General features: G+C 40.0%; 1 protein-coding gene across 1 annotated transcript in view; it reads left to right on the forward strand.

Moving 5' to 3' along the window:
* The first annotated feature begins 869 nt into the window (after nt 1-869).
* smad1 (SMAD family member 1) overlaps nt 870-19546 on the forward strand; it is a 64262-nt gene continuing 45585 nt past the window's right edge. Inside the window, exon 1 of the mRNA XM_078406172.1 lies at nt 870-1008. The gene's annotated coding sequence lies outside the window, so the exon portion shown is untranslated. The remainder of the gene's footprint in view (nt 1009-19546) is intronic.

Here is a 19546-nt window from a genome sequence, read left to right on the forward strand (position 1 = left end):
TGGAATGGTTAGAATTTCGTTCTTATGAAGCAAAACCAGTCTGGTGATGCCTTTTTCATGGCAAACTAATGTGAAGTGAGCCTTTCTGGTGTTCTTCCACCATACCCTACTGAGGAGAGGTGTAATTGGCATAATAGCGTCTTCAGGAAGGAAAATAATTAGTTATTTTTGTCTCCCTCTTGTTCTCTTGATCTTTTGACCCTTGCCAAAATTATTCCATTCGATATTGCAATTTTTCGCTACAGTACCTAAGACATCAATCAAGTGGTTCAAAAAAGACGACGTGAGAACCATTGAAAATATTGTTTGGTTTTAAAATGTAAAGGAGTTAATATCGAAGAAACTCTGGAAATATTATTGACGAGTCAATTTAGTCAGAGATCGGGTTTAAAGACGTGCTTCAATGCAAGAAACTTCGGCAATTATAATAGCCGAATCTAGTTACGCTTTGATTTAATAGTACAAATTAGAAAAATAGCTATTTGTTATTTGTATGTTTTAATCCGTCAAAATATAAGTGACTTTAATGAATCACGACAGATTTGAAATTAAGCTTCAGCATTTCAGAGACTCTGACATTTGTGCCTAATTATATATCATGGTGTTTGAATAAAAAGAGACGCTAACTAAATCAGGGGGGGTGGGGGGAAATAATGACGTTTGCAAACGAGGCAGTAGCGTGCATTAAGGAAGTTGTGAATAATTAATAAGTAAACTGGAAACAAAACAGCGAGGGCCGCATAAGAGAAGCTGCAGCAGTATTGCAATGTTTAGAATGAATGGGTGGGCGCGCGCTGACGGGCGTTTGTAGTTTCAAGTCCCTCCGGGAAAGGGGTTGTGGAAGTAGTGCTGCCCGGCGGGCTGCTACACGGCAGGCAGGCAGGGTGATGCGGCGCAGGCTGGCTGACGCCGGGCTCGGCGGTTTGCAGCTTGTTGAATGAGCCGCAGATGGAGCGGCGGCGGTGGTGGCGGCGAGGACCGAGTGGAGGTGGCTCAGGGCAGGCACAGGTAATTAAACACATAACATTATCCCTCCCCCGGTCACAGATGCTTCTCTCCTTCAGCGCTCGACTCCCCTTTTGCTTTATTTATTTATTTTTTCCGTGGGGCGTTTAAAACGAGGAAAGTTGTCGCGTTTCTTCGCCTTCTTTTCCAAAAGTACTTTTCGACCAACATGGCGTCACTGGGGAGAGGGGCAAAAGTAGTCGGATCCAGAGGGGAAAAATGCAGCTCATCTCCCGGGAAAGTTCGTTTTTGTTTCAAGGCTCCCCGCTTCCCAGCTGCAAAATCTGTTTGTTGGTCAATTCTTTTGTGCGACTATTTTAACTCGTGCCGTTTGTGCTACTACGATTAAAGTTTTTTTTCCTCCCTTAAAAGTTAATGGGATGTCTTTTTCCTTGGGATAGAGTTGGGGTAACAACCACTTACTCCTTCCTGTCTCCAACGACGTACATTGTATTGGAATGATTTTCTGTATTCAGCTAACCCTGGTTGTGCGCCAAATACTATTTAACAGCGTTAAGGAGCCTATCTTTTTAGATCATACTAATATTTCGGATTATTTGTAACTGATTACACGATGAATCAGTTTTTGACTATCCAACTTTGATATGAATCTTATGAAATTGCCTTCCTGATTTCAATGTCTTTTTCATGGATCATTCGCTGAAACACAAAGTATCACAGCTACGCCACGTTTATTTTTTTTTCTTGTAATTAAAATATAGTACTACTGGACACCTAGCAACATGAGGAATGTTACAGTAAAATATTTATTTAAAAACACTTGGATTGTGAAAGATCTAATTTAAATGTACTTTTTACAATGATCTGATTATATGATAGAAAACGAATATTTTTTTGCCTTCCAAGCAGGTCTCTCTGAGTTTGTATAAAAGTATCTACTCTGGTTTTGATTGGTTTAGTTTATATTTGCATTTTAAACGAAACCTTTTATGATGAAAACATCCAATGTGAATAAGCATTTAGTTTGCAATGTCATGTGTTCAATACATTTAATTTATCTGTATTGGAGTTTTTTTTCCATATGCTGATGCATTATCTGCCATGCATTCTTCTTGGCGCTTTGACAGGAATCTCTTCAAGGCAGAGATTCAGTTACGAAAAGGACAGGAAATTTGTCCTTGTCTTGCTTTTTGTTCCCACCTCAATGTATCCTCTCATTATTAGCACTTTTTAACCAGCATTTGTTCTTCCTTCCTTTGGGTGAGCTTGAAGTTCAACTGTTTAGTTTAAAATGTTTTAAAAATAAATAGTATGTCCTTAAATTTCACTTTGAGCATGTTTAATTAATAGCTGGACTCTGACCAATTTATTAAACTAATAAGTGGTTCACATGTACATTGACATAAGTTTATCCCTGTTATTGATGAATACATATCCTTTAAGCTTGCTGTTTCTGTTAAACAACTGTGTATTATTAACATGCTGTTTTTTTTTGAACAGCCACGGTATATTTTTGAGGTACTTCTCTGAATCCTGAATTACTTTTGTGCATTTAGGATAATTTTTGCCCCTTGTGTTTTCTTAATACATGTGTTCATGTATTACCCCCTCCTTCCTGACTTGAAGATACTTCATGCACTTGGGAAGTAGTATGGACTGAGTTTGCATAAGGTTTTGCAGACACAAGTTGTATGTTGTCTGGGTAGAAGAAGCGATAGGTTAAGTGCAGTAGCCAACAATTTTAAAAATATCCTTCCCTCCAAATACTGGTGCGGAGGTTGAAAGCTTAATTTCGGGTAAGTTGATTAAAATTCTCAACTGAATAAAATACCTAGATTTGGAACACGTAACCTGGTTGCAGATGGTGATGGAGTTGTGTCATTAGTTCTTTACAACAGTGGTGAGTCATTTTATTACTTCATATTTGATAAAAATCATAATTGAATTTGGTATTGCGGTCCTTGAAGGTGTAGTTATGCTTGTGCTCAGCCAAATACCAGCAGATACATTTCCATTAGTAGGTTTAATAGACTTGTTAGTATTGGAGAACATTTTGGTCAAAATTTGAATAGGGATTTGAATTTAAAATAAATTTACTTCCTGTCAAATAATATTTTTTAAGTGAGACGTGCTTCTGTTTTGAAGTGCATTTTCAGTCTTGCACATGCTAGGTGTAATGCTTTGCATTTTTAAGATTCAGAATTCTATCTGAGAAAAATATTGCTAATTATACTGTATCTCATAAGGATTAAAACAGGATTTGTGTGTAATAAAAAGCATAAATAGTTTTCCATGGATGGAGAATTATTTTGTTAAAGTAGAGTTATGCGTTCCTCTACAATTTGGCTGTTGACTGCTTGTGTATGGTGTCTAGGTCCTTTGCTACAGTTTGTTCATGCTATTGGTCTTTGGTCGTCTTCCCTTCCATTGCCCAAGCATGGTGGGAGTGGGGATGAAAAGTGATTAAATCGGGTTTTAAAACTACAGTGAACATTGCACAACAAACAAAATTCAAATTTAAATTATAATGTTTTAAATATTTAAAAATTACACCATGAGGCTAGTGGACCCGATTAAGGCCTTGTTCTTGCATTGAATGCAAGTGAGATTGTGTGAGCAACAGCTGTTGTAGCAAATAAGATATGTTTTTGTATCATGCCTTTCAGGGTCTGAAAGCACTCTTTTGTCATTGAAGTATTTTTGGATATGTGTAGGAAAAGGCTTGCTATTTTACAGACAGTAAGTATTCTCAAATAGCAATGCGATAAAGACTAGGTAATAAGTTTTTAGTGATTTTTGTTGAGGCTTAAATGTGACCAGTGTATTGTTTTTTAAAACAAATTGTCCTAGGAGTGGAATACTCTTTACTTTTCTCAGGTGTCGGCCTAGATTTTGTGCTTTGCTCAATGAAAAGTGGGTCTTTAAAGGCAAGACTGTCACGGTAGACCATGACATCAACTGACTCATCGCTGACAATAAATAAGCGTTCAAAGCATCAAATTTTGTTTGTTGGCTCGATTGAGGTAAAAGAATATTTATTGGTCCATGAGAAACAAATTGTATGGTTTGTTTTGTCTTTTAGATCATCCACTTTCTGCCTCCTGCGCGACACGTTGATAATGTTCATTGTGAAAAATCAGTCATTCATTATTCTCAGTGGATGTTAGTTGAAGTGTATATAGCCGCATCCTGAGTCTGTTAAGCTTTGATTTTCCAGGTTTAAATAGCTTAATTGCATCCATTGCCATCTTGTACAAAAAAAACTTCTACCAGAAGCTGTACCATTACGAAACCAATTTTATTATGTACTCTTCCTATGTAGATATAATTAGTCTGAAGGGTCTCGACTAATTAGCCACCCATTCCTTCTCTCCAGAGATGCTGCCTGTCCCGCTGAGTTTCTCCAGCATTTTGTGTCTACCTTCGATTTAAACCAGCATCTGCAGTTCTTTCCTACACATATAATTAGTCATTGAGCTTAGAAACAGGCACTTTAGTTCAAACTCATCCAAGATGCCCCATCTAAGCTAGTCCAATTTGGCCATATCCCTCTAAACCCATCCTGCCCATGTAGCTGTTCAAGTGTCATCTAAATGCTGTTGTAGAACCTGCCTCAACTACCTCCTTTGGCAGCCCGTTCCATTAACCTACCACCCTGAGTGAAAAACTCACCTCTTGGGTTATTATTAAAACTTGCCCCTCTCACCTTAAACGTATATACTCTTGTTTTTGATTTCCCCTAAACTTGGAATTGCAAAAAAGGTTTTAATATAAAAAAAACTAAATTACCTTGAGGTGCACTGTCTTGTTTTGTTCAACACTTTCTGAAAATGACTAGTGTGAAACTAGACAGTGACAGGTGTTTTATCTGTTCCTGCAATAGCTTGATATGGTCAAGAAGAACCTTTTTTCTCTCTGCTATTGGGTAGCTTTTGATAATTTTCACTGATTATTTTCAAACTAAGCTTCTCGATATATGAGAAATAAAATGTAAATGCTCATGAATGTGATTTAATTGAGATTGAGAGTTCATGGTCTTTGTGGAAACCTAAATATTTGCTTCTAGGTTAATCTTCAAAAACAGTGAAGTATGAGTGTTGCTCTTTTAGAGATTCTGGTTTTTTTTTTGGATGAGAAGTTTAACCCAGGGCTCATTTCTTCCGTTGATGGGATCTAAAAAGATCTATAGTGCTGTTTTGAACCTCGGAGGGTGAACCTACATGTTTGCTGAATAATGTCAATGTCACATTACAACAGTAACTAAGAAAGTACTTAATTGGCTGTCAATGACTTTGGGACATCTGAAGTTGTGAAAGTTACAATTTTGGCAGCCTGTGTGTGATGGGATGTGTGACTTGCTCGGTTTTGTTAAATTGATTTGTTCTACAATTTGTGGGCTTTTGTTTGGGTTTTCATTGTTATTTGCCAACTTGAGTCTTCTGGCTCTGTCTAACAGAGTTACAAAGTACAATTTAAAGTTTTTTAATATATTGTTTGGATAAAAGATGAGATGTTGCAACGTGGTTCAGGAAGAAAATTGTGATATTTGGAAGAGAAAAATACCGAACACACATTATGAAAAGTACAGGCGACACTAGGGTTACAGTGAGTGGGGGTGGGTCAAGAAACAGGTTTAAAACAAAACACATTCTGTGAGCGAATATATCTTTTTGGTAATAATTTGTGAATTTCGCTACCTGCGCTGTTGTAACACGAGGTTTCCTTTTGCTGATAATTTATAATTGACGAGAGCTCCATAAAGAGAATATTTGAGTGCAGCATAGGTTGTGACGATTGAAATGCAAAAGCTCTTGTTTACTCTGAGCCTGAAAGCTTTAATGGACACACCAGCTATTCTTTATAAATAATGTACATTCCTTGTAATGTGGAATCCCAAGAGACTGCAGAGAAAGCATCATTACCAGGCTCTTCAACCTTCTTTGAAATCCTCAATTGATTTACAGCTCAGAAATGGTGCAAAATGATACTCTAGTCTACATCAGGTCAGTCAGTGAAAGTTAAGATGTGAGCCCATTATCCCAGATGTAGTAATTAAACCATTTGATTGGACAGGAAATCAGTGTATGGTGAGGCCCTAGTGTTCTGAGCAGTGGGTGGCCAATAGATTTGATTACTACGCAGTTGTTTTAAAAAAATAGTTCTATTTTAAAAATCATGTCAGTAGATCTGATACTATTTTTAAAAAAAGTCTTTGACCTGTGAAAATTGACATTTGGGTCAGCAGACTGATGGGTCAGGATAGTTTTTGTTTTTAACATTTCCCTATGCAATGAAGCATTTAAACTTTGAATAATTCTTTGCTGTTCAAGGGGTTTCACTTTTAAAGCCTAGAACCCCCACTTTCATCTACCCCCGTCTTAAATCAGTGAAAAATAAGATCACTAGCAATATCCTAATGCATTGTTTATTTTGCTGCGGTATCTATATTCCATGCAGGGTAACAAATCTCTGGGAATGAATTACAGAGCTGTAATTCAGTTGTGTTTTACTGATGCTGTAAAATGTGAGTGGTTGGCGAACATCAGCAGATCTAGAAGATTGAATTACTTTCTGCCAGGCTTGTTAGAGAACTGTATGGCTGCAGCAACTGCAAAATAGGAAGGCTTTGCTGTTTTGCCTTGGTGTCATGTTGATATCCTGTTCTGGATCCACAGCGTGGTATTTGTATAAAGTTAATGCTTATGGGATGATTCTGTGGTGTAAATACTGCATTCAGTTATATTCTGTGTCATGAAGGATTTCTTTACATTCCTATTTTAATTTATTTTGTCATTGAATTGCTTTTGTCCTTCAGATTTCATGGATGTAACAGATGATGAGGCAGAGAGTAGAATTTACTTGCCATTGTGTGGAGTGGAGAAATAATGAGGTTGAAATTGGGACTATCTTTTGCAGACTTCATTATTGTCAATCTTAATGTTTCCATCAAGTGCTATGCAGTCAAGAATCCATAATTTTTTGTGGTTTTTGAAGTACCATTTTACGTGAAGAAATATTTTGTAATACTGGTTTTAAATTTGCCTCTTATGAAATCAATCTTTATCCCACTTTTAATTTTCTACATGCACTTTACACCATGACACTCTGGCAACAAGTTCGTGCATTGTTATTTTTAATTACTTTCCTTTGTTGTTTAGTGACTTCCTTAATTTGTCTTTAATACTTTGCATATCCCCTTCTTGATTAACTGTCAGAACTCGTGTCATAGTTAAATGGTAGGAGTTTTATTTTGAACACTTGCCTGTGCCTTCAAGCAAAGTAAAATCAGCAAATTTAAGTAAGTTTTGCATAACCTTTGGGAAAATTCATAGTGTGCAGTTAGTGATGGTGTTTCCCTTCAATTTTTTTTGTGCCTATTTTGGCTGGTGAGATTTGTCTGATATCTAAACAAATGTGTTTGGAAAAACTGCATCTCCTGAAAATGTATGACTGTAGCTATCGTTTATCTGAAATTGGCTTGAACCTGCTAATCTATTACAATTGAGTGATAGAATTTTGCTTGTAATAGATGAACAACTTGGGGAGTTGAGGAACAAAAGGACAGAAATGATGCATGTAAAATTGGATCTATTGTTCGGCTAAAGAAAAGGACTCCATACTGGAGTAACTCAGCAGGTTAGGCAGCATTTCTGGAGAACATGACTAGGTGACGTTTCGTGTCAGAACGTCTTCTGTTGTATTTGTTCCCGATGTGGCCTGCTTTACATTGGCAAAAACAAGTGTGGACTCGGTGACTGTTTTGCCAAACACTTGCACGTGGTCCAGGGAGGACTGCTAGTTCTCTCGTTTGCTAACCATTTTAATTCCCATTCTCATACTGACCTTTCCAACCTAGGTTGTCTCATTGCCAGAGTGAGATAGCATGCAGACTGAAGGAACATCACTTTGTATTCTGCTTGGGTAGTTTACAACCTAATGGTATGAACATTGAATTCTCCAATTTTAGGTGACTAATCAACAAACAATCCCCTTTTCTCTCTTTCCCTGCCCCTACCCTCTGCCCCACCTGGACTCCTATGCATTTCTCCCCTTCTGCCCACATTTTTTCCTCTGGCTTAAGAATTTACTCTTCTATCCTTGTAACACTTTTTTGTCTTTTCATAACAGGCCTTTGTCCAATCATCTGTCTATTCTCTCTTTCCCCCACCCAAAGGCATTCCCATCTATTTGCAGTAACCTTTTTTGCTACCTTGCTTACCCTGCATCCATCTGTCAACAAAAACTATATTGATGAACACTTTGGTAGTGTACATATAACTTTTTGTTTTGCTGGACCTGCCTAGTCTTTTATTGAGAAGATTTTGTACACTTTTCCTCGTGATACCAGATGATGTATATGGTTTACTTCAACTTTAAAAATTACTGTAAGACATTAGGCTTTGTCTGAAATTAGATCAGAGTTTAAAGCCCAAGTTATGTGGTCTAGCTTGTCTGTGATTTTAATACTAAATAATGTGGTATATTTATAAATCATTTGTGGTATTTGCTTCCCCGTAACCACAATCAGCCCAACAAAGGGTCCCAATCTGAAACATTACCTATGCACGTTCTCCAGAGATGCTGCCTGACCCATCAAGCCTTCATTGTTTTTCACAGAAGACCTTTGTCCAGCTTATCCTGATCCTGATCGCTTTGGTTCTTGGTACAAAATTAGACTCCAGAGCATTGGAAAATTATCACCATTGCAGGTTTGCTGATCATCTGAATTATGAAAAGGTTGCACACCAAACCACAAGAGAATTGGCACAATACTATCTGGAGCCACTGGGTGGGGAAACCATCCACTTCTTTCTTTGGATCCCCACTTGTGCATCCATGTTCAGATCATTAAAGGTACATTAATGATCTGCTCTAAGCTAGTGGTTATTAAATGTCTGAGTAATGTGCAGTAGTCTGCCTTTGTTAGTAAATTAAAAATCCTCAAATTTGGTTCTAAACTTAAGTCATTTTGAGTCGTAGCCATGCAGCATGTATCATAAGTGATACGAGCAGAATTAGGTCATTCGGCCCATCAAGTTACCACCATTCAATCATGCCTTATCTATCTTTCCCTCTTAACCCCATTCTCCTGCCTCCTCCCCATAACCCTGACATCTGTACTAATCAAGAATCTATCTATCTCAGTCTTTAATATATCCATTGACGTCCTCCACAGCCTTCTGTGGCAATGAATTCCAGAGATCCATCACCCTCTGACTAAAGAAATTCCTCCTCGTCTCCTTCCTAAAGGAACGTCCTTTAATTTTGAGGCTATGACCTCTGGTGTGCCTGCGCTGCCCTAGCAGCTGCGGCTTGCCTGCAGTCCTTTTGTGTTTTTTGGTGTTTTTTTGTCTTAGTTGTAGTGTTAGATATGATGTAGTTTTTTTTGTGGTTATGTGGGGGGGAGGAACTGTAAAATTGTCTCTTCCGAGCGGAGACGCGACCTTTTTTTCTGGGTCGTGTCTCCGTTCCCGCTGCAGCCTACCATCGGCCAAACACCTGGAGCTGGCGGCCTCAAGCTGGGACCACCTGGGCTCTGGTTTGCAGAGCCCGTGGGCTGGACTCACCATCTGCGGAGCTGGCTGCCTTCGGAGGCTGTGATGGCGCTGCGAGAGCGGCTGTGACTCGCCGTCGGAGGCTACTTCGGCCGCGTGGACGTCGGAAGCTCGCAGGCCCCTGGGTGGGGGCTGACATCGGGAGCTCCGGCAGCAGCAGCGTCTTCGCCCGCCCCGAATCGCGGGGCTTGGGTTGGCCCGCCGCGGACCTTTCACCGTCCGGCGCGGCCTGGAATCGGCCGCGGGATTTTCTCTGCCCGGCGGGGGCTTCAATGTCGGGAGCCACGACCGCCCCGACGTGGCAAGTTCAACAGCCTGACCGCGGGAGAAGACGGCAGGGGAAGAGAAAAGACATTCTGGCCTTCCATCACAGTGAAGAGGTGACTGGAGGAGACTCACTGTGATGGATGTTTCTTTTTGTTTGGTGTTGGTTTATGATTGTGTGTGTGTTATTGCTTATTTTTATTGGTCTTAGTATTGTTGGACTGTGGGTAATCTTTCATTTCACTGCACATTTATGTGTATGTGACAAATAAATTGACTATTGACTCCTACTAGTGGAAACATCCTCTCTACATACGCTCTATCCAGGCCATTCACTATTCGGTAAGTTTATAATAGGGTCCCCCATCACCCTTCTAAACTCCAGCGAGTAGAGGTACAGGGCCATCAAACGCTCATCATATGTTAACCCACTTATTCCTGGGGTCATTCTTGTAAACCTCCTCTGGACCCTCTCCAGTGCCAGCACATCCTTCTCAGATATGGGGCCCAAAATTGCTCTCAATACTCCAAATGTGGTCTGGCGTGTCTAATGGAGCTTCAACATTACATACCAGTTTTTGTATTCTAGTCTTCTCGAAATAAAGGCTAGCATTGCCTTTGGCTTCCTTACTACCGATTCGACTTGCAAATTAACTTTTGGGAATCCTGCACCAGCACTCAAGTCCCTTTACACCGTCAATTTCTGAATTCTCTCCCCATTTAGAAAATAGTCTCCGCCTTTATTCCTACTACCAAAATACATGGCACCACACCTTGCTACGCTGTATTCCATCTGCCACTTCTCTGCCCACTCTCCCAACCTGTCCAAATCCTTCTGCTGAGTCGCTGCTATACTATCTGCCCTCTCCACCTATCTCTATATCATCTGCAAACTTGGCCACAAAGCCTTCAATCCCTTCATCCAAATCATTAATATACAACGTGAAGGGTAGTGGCCCCAGCACCAACCCCTGTGGAAGTGTGCTAGTCACTGGCAGCCAACCATGCATGTGAGGGTGGTTTTGATCGGTGGATGGATGGAGTAAGTGACAAAGTCTAGAGGTGAAAGAGAGATGAGGTGAGAAGAAGGGTAAAATTTAAAGCCAGGAGGAGTGATATAGATGGGGAGGGTGGTGGGGGGGTTATGGTAGAGGTGCATTAAAAGGGAGATGAGCTTCAGAAAGTCTTTCTTATTTCCCCTTGGACAGATCAACCTGAATTTTGAACCTCTGACTTCTGTCTCATTCAAAGCTTTCCAAATCATTTGGCTTTTTTTAATGTTCAGCAAAAACTTAATCTTACATATTCTGGTTGTTAGGTAAACCACCTGAATGTACACCCATAATTCTCTACATTGTTTATTCATTTGGTGTTGTCCCCTTTCTCCTGAACCCAAAGCTTTGTGTAAATTAGTATTTACGATTTTGATATGAACACTATCCACACCTGTTTCCTGTGAGGAGCTATGAAAAGGAACAGATGGGAAAAACATTCTATTTCCCATGACTTTTGTGATTCGGCTTAATTTTTGGCGGCACTCAATTGATATATTTGGAGGTTCATATAAAGTGTGTTCTTGGACAGACGTACCCTTAGTGCCAGCTTTGTACTGTTGTGTTGAATGGTTTAAATTCAAAAGAGGGATTTTCGCACCAAGATTGACAACTGGGTTATCTTGGATGAGGCATTGAAGTCTTTTGAGGAACTTTCTCCACAATGATCGCAATAATGATACTTTGATGAATATACAATGTTCATTATCCCAATTCCTTGTAACACCAATTTTTTGTGATCCTTTAGATGCAAAGCAGGTTTTAAATTTGCTTATAATACTCTTAAAAAATCTGCTTAATTGATGAATCATTATCCAGCTTGCGTGTGCATGTCTTTATAAATGTATGGATGACAGTTATAAACTACTAGACAGGTGTGCAGTGGTTGGGTGCAAATCTCTGCTGCGGGTGGTCCTGCGGGCGCGGCAACCCCAGTTGGGTGGAAACCTCTTCTGCGGGCCCAGCAACCCGTGGAGCCGTTGCCAGGCGGGGAAGTGTCCTCCGGGGCTGTGGGTGGGCGAGGGGGGGAAAGCCACTGATCTCGGCCCTGTTTCTCCTGTGGGCCGGGCATGGACCCGAAGCCTCTCCTGCAGCTCGACTGCGATCGGTGGGGAATGGCAGCGACTGCCATCTTGTTGGACCCTCTGCCGCCGCGTTGCACCACGGGAGGAAGGTCAGGCACGGGGCACTCCGGGGGGAGGGGGCGGAGATGCATTTATTAAAGTTTATTAGGTAAATTGTTTTTAAAAAGTAACAAAAGTGGATTTATTCAGACCGCTGGGGAATGGTGAGTAGGGTGGGTCTAAATTTGTCACACTACCGTGTACCTTTTTTTTCTGGATGAAAACCGCACAAAAAAACATACGAGACAAGCTAACGGGGGAATAAACATACACTGAGTGGGGAACAAACAAGATGAGAGTTTTATAAATATATTGCATTGGAATTGATCTCATTCAAACTTTGGTTATTGAGAAATTAAATGTCGGGAGGATCTTTCCTTTGGGGAAGGTAGACACAAAATGCTGGAGTAACTCAGCGGGATGGGCAGCATCTCTGGAGAGAAGGAATGGGTGACGTTTAGGGTTGAGACCTTTCTTCAGACTGAATTTCCTTCGGGGGACTTTGAACATGATTGGGACTGTGTTATCGCCTGAGGGGTTGATCATTTAAGACAGAAGTGAGAGAATTCCTTGTTGTGGATCTTAATTTGCTTGAGAAGTGTGGATGCAGAATTATTTAGTATATTCAAATTGAGTATTTTTAGATTGCAAGAGAATTGCATGTTATGGGGATTGGACAGGAAATGGAGTTTAGGTCAAAAGTTCAAATCAGCTATGATCTTCATGATGATATGCTCTAAAGGATGAATGTTAATGCTGTTTGTGTAAAAGATCAGATTTAAATTTCTATTGACATTTTTAAATTTTTATAAGAAATCCTGAATAATGACTCATTGGTTTAGCTTTCTAATCAATTTGTTCATGATTAAGCATTGATAAGAATTTTATTAAAATTAGATCAATGCAATAATTGTATATACACCGTTTTCTCGTAAAACACCATTTGAACTGAATTCCACTTCCATGTGAATATAGGTGTGATTAATCTTGTTTGCAGATGACATGGAAATTGGTGGTGGTGAGGATAGTGACAAAGCTTGTCCAAGGCTACAGCCGGGCATAAATCATATGGGAAGCTGGAAAGAGTGTCATACAGAATTGACATAGACTTGTCATCTACGCCGCCTTCCTCCTACTCATGGGGATGCAGCTTTGCAACTATGTATTAATTTGCCTTATTCTTCCATTTTTTCTTCCACCAGCATTTGGCATCAGCAGTAATCTCAAGATTATGACCCTAAAGTTTTTTTTTAAACCTTCTTAAATTCACTGTGGAAGACCTCATCCCTCTATGTCCCCATGTCATCAGTGCTAGCGTTCTATGAACTCGGGCTGTTTTCTATCCCTCCTTCAGAATATTCTGTACCTGCTCCGACATCCCTGATTCTGGCACCAGGACGACGGCATACCATTTCTGGAGTCTCGCCTTTGGTATAGAAATGCCTGGCTGTTCCCCTTATGAATTTCTGACTACTATTGCTCACCTAGTATTTTCTCTTCCCTGCTGTGCATCACAACCAACCATGTGCTACAAACCTGTTTGAGTGGGGATTGACTACAGGTAACTCTTACAATGCATTTCTGCCCTTTCTGGTGTTCTCCCATCTTTCTTCCTGTACCTGCAGTGTGTCTAATCCATTAAATCTACTATCTACCACATTTCTTCATAACAGATAATCTTCTGAGACTGACTAGGTTCAATTGCTCAGAGTTGGCTAATTTCCATTAGCTCTGAATATTTGCCCAAAAGATGTGTCTATATTTTTAGCAAGCTTGACAAATGTGATTATGAAGCTTCTTGGTTGCCGTGCATCTGCTCTCAGTACAGTCTCACCTGTACGCAGTTTAATTTATCAAGTAACACTAAATGTGCTGTGACTTGAAAAGAATTTAGCAAAATCATGTTGGAACATTTGATTTGACTAAGGTCCTGATGTCAATAAAATAATGTTTGTGTATTTATAAAAGGTAATATCTGCATGAGAATATTGTGCTAAATATTTTGGCAAAAGGCGAACTTTGGGCTTTGGACCAATGAGTTTTAAGTGAATAAACTATTATCCAGACTTTTGTTTAATTTCAAAGCAGTCGTGTGTTTTGGGATCATTAGTTTTATAATTCCTTTGGAGCATGCGAATGCTCATTTAATGCTATCTGCTGAAAGTTTAAAATCCAGCCGTACAAATTAAAGCCCTTTATATGTAAATGTAGCAAAGTCAGCAGGCTTATTTCTGTAATTAGCCATGCTGTATTGTTCATCCTCCTTCTTGATCTATTTGTATTCCCAAATAGACAATAGAAGTATTCATTATTAACTAACTCTAAGTGTGGCCTCTAGTTGTAGTCAGAGCATTTCCAGTAGATCTTTGTGTTCTCATTCTTGCAAGGGCACCACCCTTCATAAAGGATGTATCCTTGACTCTGACCTCATTTTTGCATGTGTTTTGTAATCTCTTCCTTCCATATGACCTGCATCCCTGCTGTGGTATTGATAGCACTGCGTTTATTTATCTAATTCCTAATCTCTGGAATTCACCTTGAACCATGCTACATTTCCATCTACCTCGGTCTCTTTAAAAGATCCATCTTATGATCTTTACTCACGGGGAAACTAGGTCCTTCCGTAATTACTATTTTCAATAATAATTTCCCTGACAAGTTGATGACAAAGTAAGAATTTTCAGATTGGTGTGGTTGGACTGGGAGCTAAGAGGTTAGAGAGCTTGACTTGAGTTGGGCATTGCTGATCTCTCGCCACTCTGCATCTAGAAATATAGCCATAGTAAGTCTTGCTTTAAGACATTAGCAGAATATACTTTATGCATTAAGGCATATTGATAATTACAGATGCTGACATGGCCAAAAATGAATGTTAATGATGAACATATGATTCACTGTACTCCGCTTGTCTTCCTTGTTGCTCACGATACTCTACATGTAGGTCAAAATAGAGCTCCCCATCACCTCAATAGAACTACATTCTATGTCCCTGGTGGTTCAATTTGTAACCTGTCTAACTCATCTTCCTTCATCTTTATCAATTCCCCCAATTAGAGGTTTATAATACAGTGAACTTAAACTCTGTTCCAATTTCATTTAATCTTTTTCTCGTTAATGATGTTGAGGTTTTGTTTGGAAAAAGTATCCTATCATGTCATGTGGTTAAAATACTTTCAGTTTCTTATGAATACTACATTTTCAGCCACATAATAATGTGTACATAAATACCTACACAGTTTAGTTTTAAATACTCAAAATATCCAGGTCAGTTTAACTAACTGAGAATAAAGTGGAGGCTGGTGGTAATGGTTTGTGTCCAAGTGTCTGCTTCCCCACATCCCCAACTAGGATACTCCTAAAGAAATATTGTAAGGAGTGTGCCTAAATTAACAGCAGAAGGTGGAGGATGTGAAAACCCTGTTGGCTTTTACAGCATTCAATTAGATAAGTCAATACATAATAGGCATGCATGAGAGTTTTCTGTCTATAAGTGATCTGAGCAAGGGGCAAATGTGGCCAATATTAGGTGCACACCAAGGGCATATAGGGCTAAAAGATGAGGTGCATGCAAACTGTCAGGATGAGCAGTGATGCAGGATATGGTTTGTGGCAGGGAAGATTAGTTTTGGTTTGGCAATTTAATTGAATATCTTCTGTGCAGGATGTCAGACTATCAGCATGAAAACATAGAGCCCAAGTGATGAACAATTTTGCCAAAGTATATGTGGTATGGGGCATTATGGGTGAATTTAAGAAATTAGAGACTTCCAAGGATAGAAACTTGCTGGGTTGAACTTGTGCAACAAGGCTCTTCTGTTCCCTTGATTGTATGACTAGTTAAGATAGGAATGGAACCAGGCAAATGCAGAAACTAGCTAAGTAACAGGTATTGCAGGAGGATAAAATGAACACTGACCAAAAGATATCAAGGATGGAGATGGCAGCTTATGTCCTTGTTAATCTTCAGTGTTTTTTGGTGGGTTATCTCTGTACAAATCTTGTCCAACTGCACCAGAAACATTAAATATGGGTGATACTTTGCAAGGAGTAAGCTCCAGGAGTGGGTGTCAAGGGTATTTTTCTTGAAGTGATGATGACACTTCTCTGCTTTTCACTCTTCCACTCACACATTGCTAATTGTTGCTGCTACTATTTTCGTAACTGAAATATGTTTGGGAATTTTGGGGAGAATAAAGAAATCATTTTAGTTTGTAATTCTACCAAAGGTTCTTAGGGCAACTGGCAGTTTCTATCAAACACCTGTGAAAATCCATTGTTTTGAGGAGGAGGAAATTATGTAAGAAGAATTCCACATGGAATGTTCCCATGAGTATTATGCAACAATGGAAAAATGTTGTGGCACAGCCTATCATTTTAAGTATATCTTCCATAAATATTTCCTTTGTTCATAATGCAAGTATAAATCCCATTACACTATGGAAAGTTGTTTGCACAGAACATAATTTAATGTGTAGGAAAGAACTGCAGATGCTGGTTTAAATCGAAAGTAGACGCAATGCTGGAGTAACTCAGCGAGACTGGCAGCATCTCTGGAGAAGGAATGGGTGACGTTTCGGGTCGAGACCCTTCAGTCTTCAGACGTAATTTAATGTTTGCTAATTAGCTCTGGAACATGTTTGTCCTTCGTGTAACATTGCTCATTGCATCCAGCCTCCCTTTGTAAAGATGATTGCCCAGTCTGTTTAGGTAATTAGATATCACAGTTTGTGTTTTAATTTTACTAGAAGGTAGAGCTTGGCTACTAACCTTACCTCTGTATGTTGTGGGTTTGTAAACTTTAGAATATTTGTAAAGAAGGCTTCAGTATTATTAAAGTCATCATAGCCCAAACATCCAAGGCCCACTCCACTGAAAGTCAGGGGGTCAGCTTGTCAGAGCTGAGATGGTCACTGCCTACTGAAATGCACACTTTGAAGACCACCTCAGAGTCATTCTATCCATTGAGAGGCGTGCACACGACTCCAACAGCACCTTATTTAGTCTGTCAAAATGGCTGTGTTTCAACTCCAACACAACCCTGGAAATGGAGGATAAACCTACTGGCAACCTAAAAATGCTTTGTCTGATTGTGGTAACCACAAAGATGGCTCTTTGCTGTTAAGCATAGAGAATCACCACCAGCATCCTTAACTGCCTCACAGTGAGTGAAGGATTGCTCCCCAATAGACGTGGATTTCATCCACCTAAAGACAGTGACTGATGTCCACTGTGTAAATCTCGTGTGCAGTATCGGCCATTATACATGGCTTTTTTTCAAATCTTAGCAGCCAGCAGAATGTGGAACACATTACTAAATAGTTTTGTTTTTTTAATGCAGATGTTGGATATCTTTAACAAAATCAGAAAATGTTGAATACAGATGCAGCCTGGCCTGTTAAGTATTTCCTGCACTTTTTTGTCTGAGAATGTGGAATACCTTTCACAAATTTAGCCGCCCAAGGACCTAAAACATGCTCCACAACAGCGCACAGGCCATGACACTAATGTGTAGAAGGAACTACAGATGCTGGTTTAAATCGAAGCTAGACAAAAAATGCTGGAGTAACTCAGCGGGACAGGCAGCATATCTGGAGAGAAGGATTGGGTGACGTTTCGGGTCGAGACCCTTTAGACAGATGTCAGGGGAATGGGTGATGCATAGATAAGGAAGTGTGTGGATAAGAAAGTGTAAGGTGTGAAAACAGGACATAGGGAATTGAGATCAAGGAAAATGTAGAATAGATCATTGTTAGTTGGGTGAAGGTAACAACAAAGCAAACAGATAAAATGTAGTCGGCAGTAAGACTGGTCGGAGAACTGGAAGGGGAGGGGATGGAGAGGGAAAGCAAGGGGTACTTGAAGTTAGAGAAGTCAATGTTCATACTGCTAGGGTGTAAGCTACCCAAGCGAAATGAGGTGCTGTTCCTCCAATTTGCGCTGGGCCTCACTGACAATGTAGGAGGCCCAGGCTAGAAAGGTCAGTGTGAGAATGGGAGGGGGAGTTAAAGTGTTGAGCAACGGGGAGATCAGGTAGGTTTAGGCAGACTGAGTGGAGGTGTTCAGCGAAACAATCGCCGAGACTGCGTTTGATCTCGCCGATATACAGGAGTCCACACCTGGAGCAGCGGATACAGTAGATGAGGAAGTGCAAGTGAACCTCTGCCTCACCCAACCTCATCTTCTGTATCTGCTGTACCTCACTTCCTTATCTATGCACTGCCCACTCCCATTACACTAGTGGGTCTATAACAGCACCACCCCTGAAGATCCACAATAACTGGAGGTCAAATTATTGGATATTTTTATAGCAGAGATTGATAGGTTCTCGATTAGTAAGGGAGACAAAGGTTACAAGGAGGTGAATGAGGTTGAGGGAAAAATAGATCAGCCATGATCGAATGGGGAAGCAGACACGATGGGTAGAATGACCTACATCTGCCCCTATGTCTTATGGTCTTGTGGACTAGTGGTCAAACAAGGCTGCATCATTGCTCAACACTTTTTTTGATTTTTCTTGGTGCAATGTTGAAATTGCATCAGGGGCCCTCAAGTATCTTTGATCGGACTTTACTGGCATTACCTTGCACTAAACATTTATTAACTTATGTATCTGTACACTGGCTCGATCATAATCGTGTATTGACTTTCTGCTGGCTGGTTAGCACGCAACAAAAGCTTTGCACTATACCTTGGCACATGTGACATTAAACTGAACTTAAATTTGCCTCCAACAACCATCTTGTGGGAGTGGAGCTAACATTCAAAATTTGAGAAGTTCAACATACTGCAGACTTTAATCCAAACTTCAGTAGTTGAACAGCAGTTAGTACTTGCTTTTGAATATGCTCTGGCCAAGCTCAACTATCATTTTCATTGAAACGTATAAGACAATGGCCCTTGCACTCTTGTCTTTTTTGGCTGTTAAAAGCCCCCAAGAGACCAATAGGTGAACTTCCATAGAAAAGAAAGCAGCGGTCAGTTAGAAGTTTCTGTGCTCGGATTCATTTATTTGCAAATAAATGAAAGGTGGAGTTGGATGTCATAAAGTCCCAGTGAGTAACTGTAGAGCAATGAAAAATACTGTCAATGAAAGGGGTAAACATTCTCTTGGAAAACTGTTTCTAGTTGGTTAAAAATGTAAGTGGATTTGTTTATAAATAAAGGGTCTCCAATAAGGTAGATGATAGGTCAAGATTGCTGTCTATCGGTGATAGGATGGCTTGACCAGCCAGTTTGGACAAGATTTATTTTTTTAACATTTGCCTGGAGAGTACACAAGCCAATTGATGTGAACTGCAATCTTGAGGCAGTGGTTTGATGGAGGGTGTCAGTATAGACCAGGCAACGTCAGTCATTAAATGATTTTCTTAAGCCTCCTTCGTTATTTGAGATCAATGTGTTAGGATCCAAGATGGATCATCAGAAATGTGCACAACCAGGAACTTGCAGAAACATAGAAAATAGGTGCAGGAGTAGGCCATTTGGCCCTTCGACCCAGCACCACCATTCAATATGATCATGGCTGATCATCCAAAATCAGTACCTCATTCTGACTTTTTCCCCATATCCCTTGATTCCCTTAGCC

The sequence above is a fragment of the Rhinoraja longicauda genome, chromosome 1 (genome assembly GCF_053455715.1).
Source record: "Rhinoraja longicauda isolate Sanriku21f chromosome 1, sRhiLon1.1, whole genome shotgun sequence".
NCBI classification, from domain to species: domain Eukaryota; kingdom Metazoa; phylum Chordata; class Chondrichthyes; order Rajiformes; family Arhynchobatidae; genus Rhinoraja; species Rhinoraja longicauda.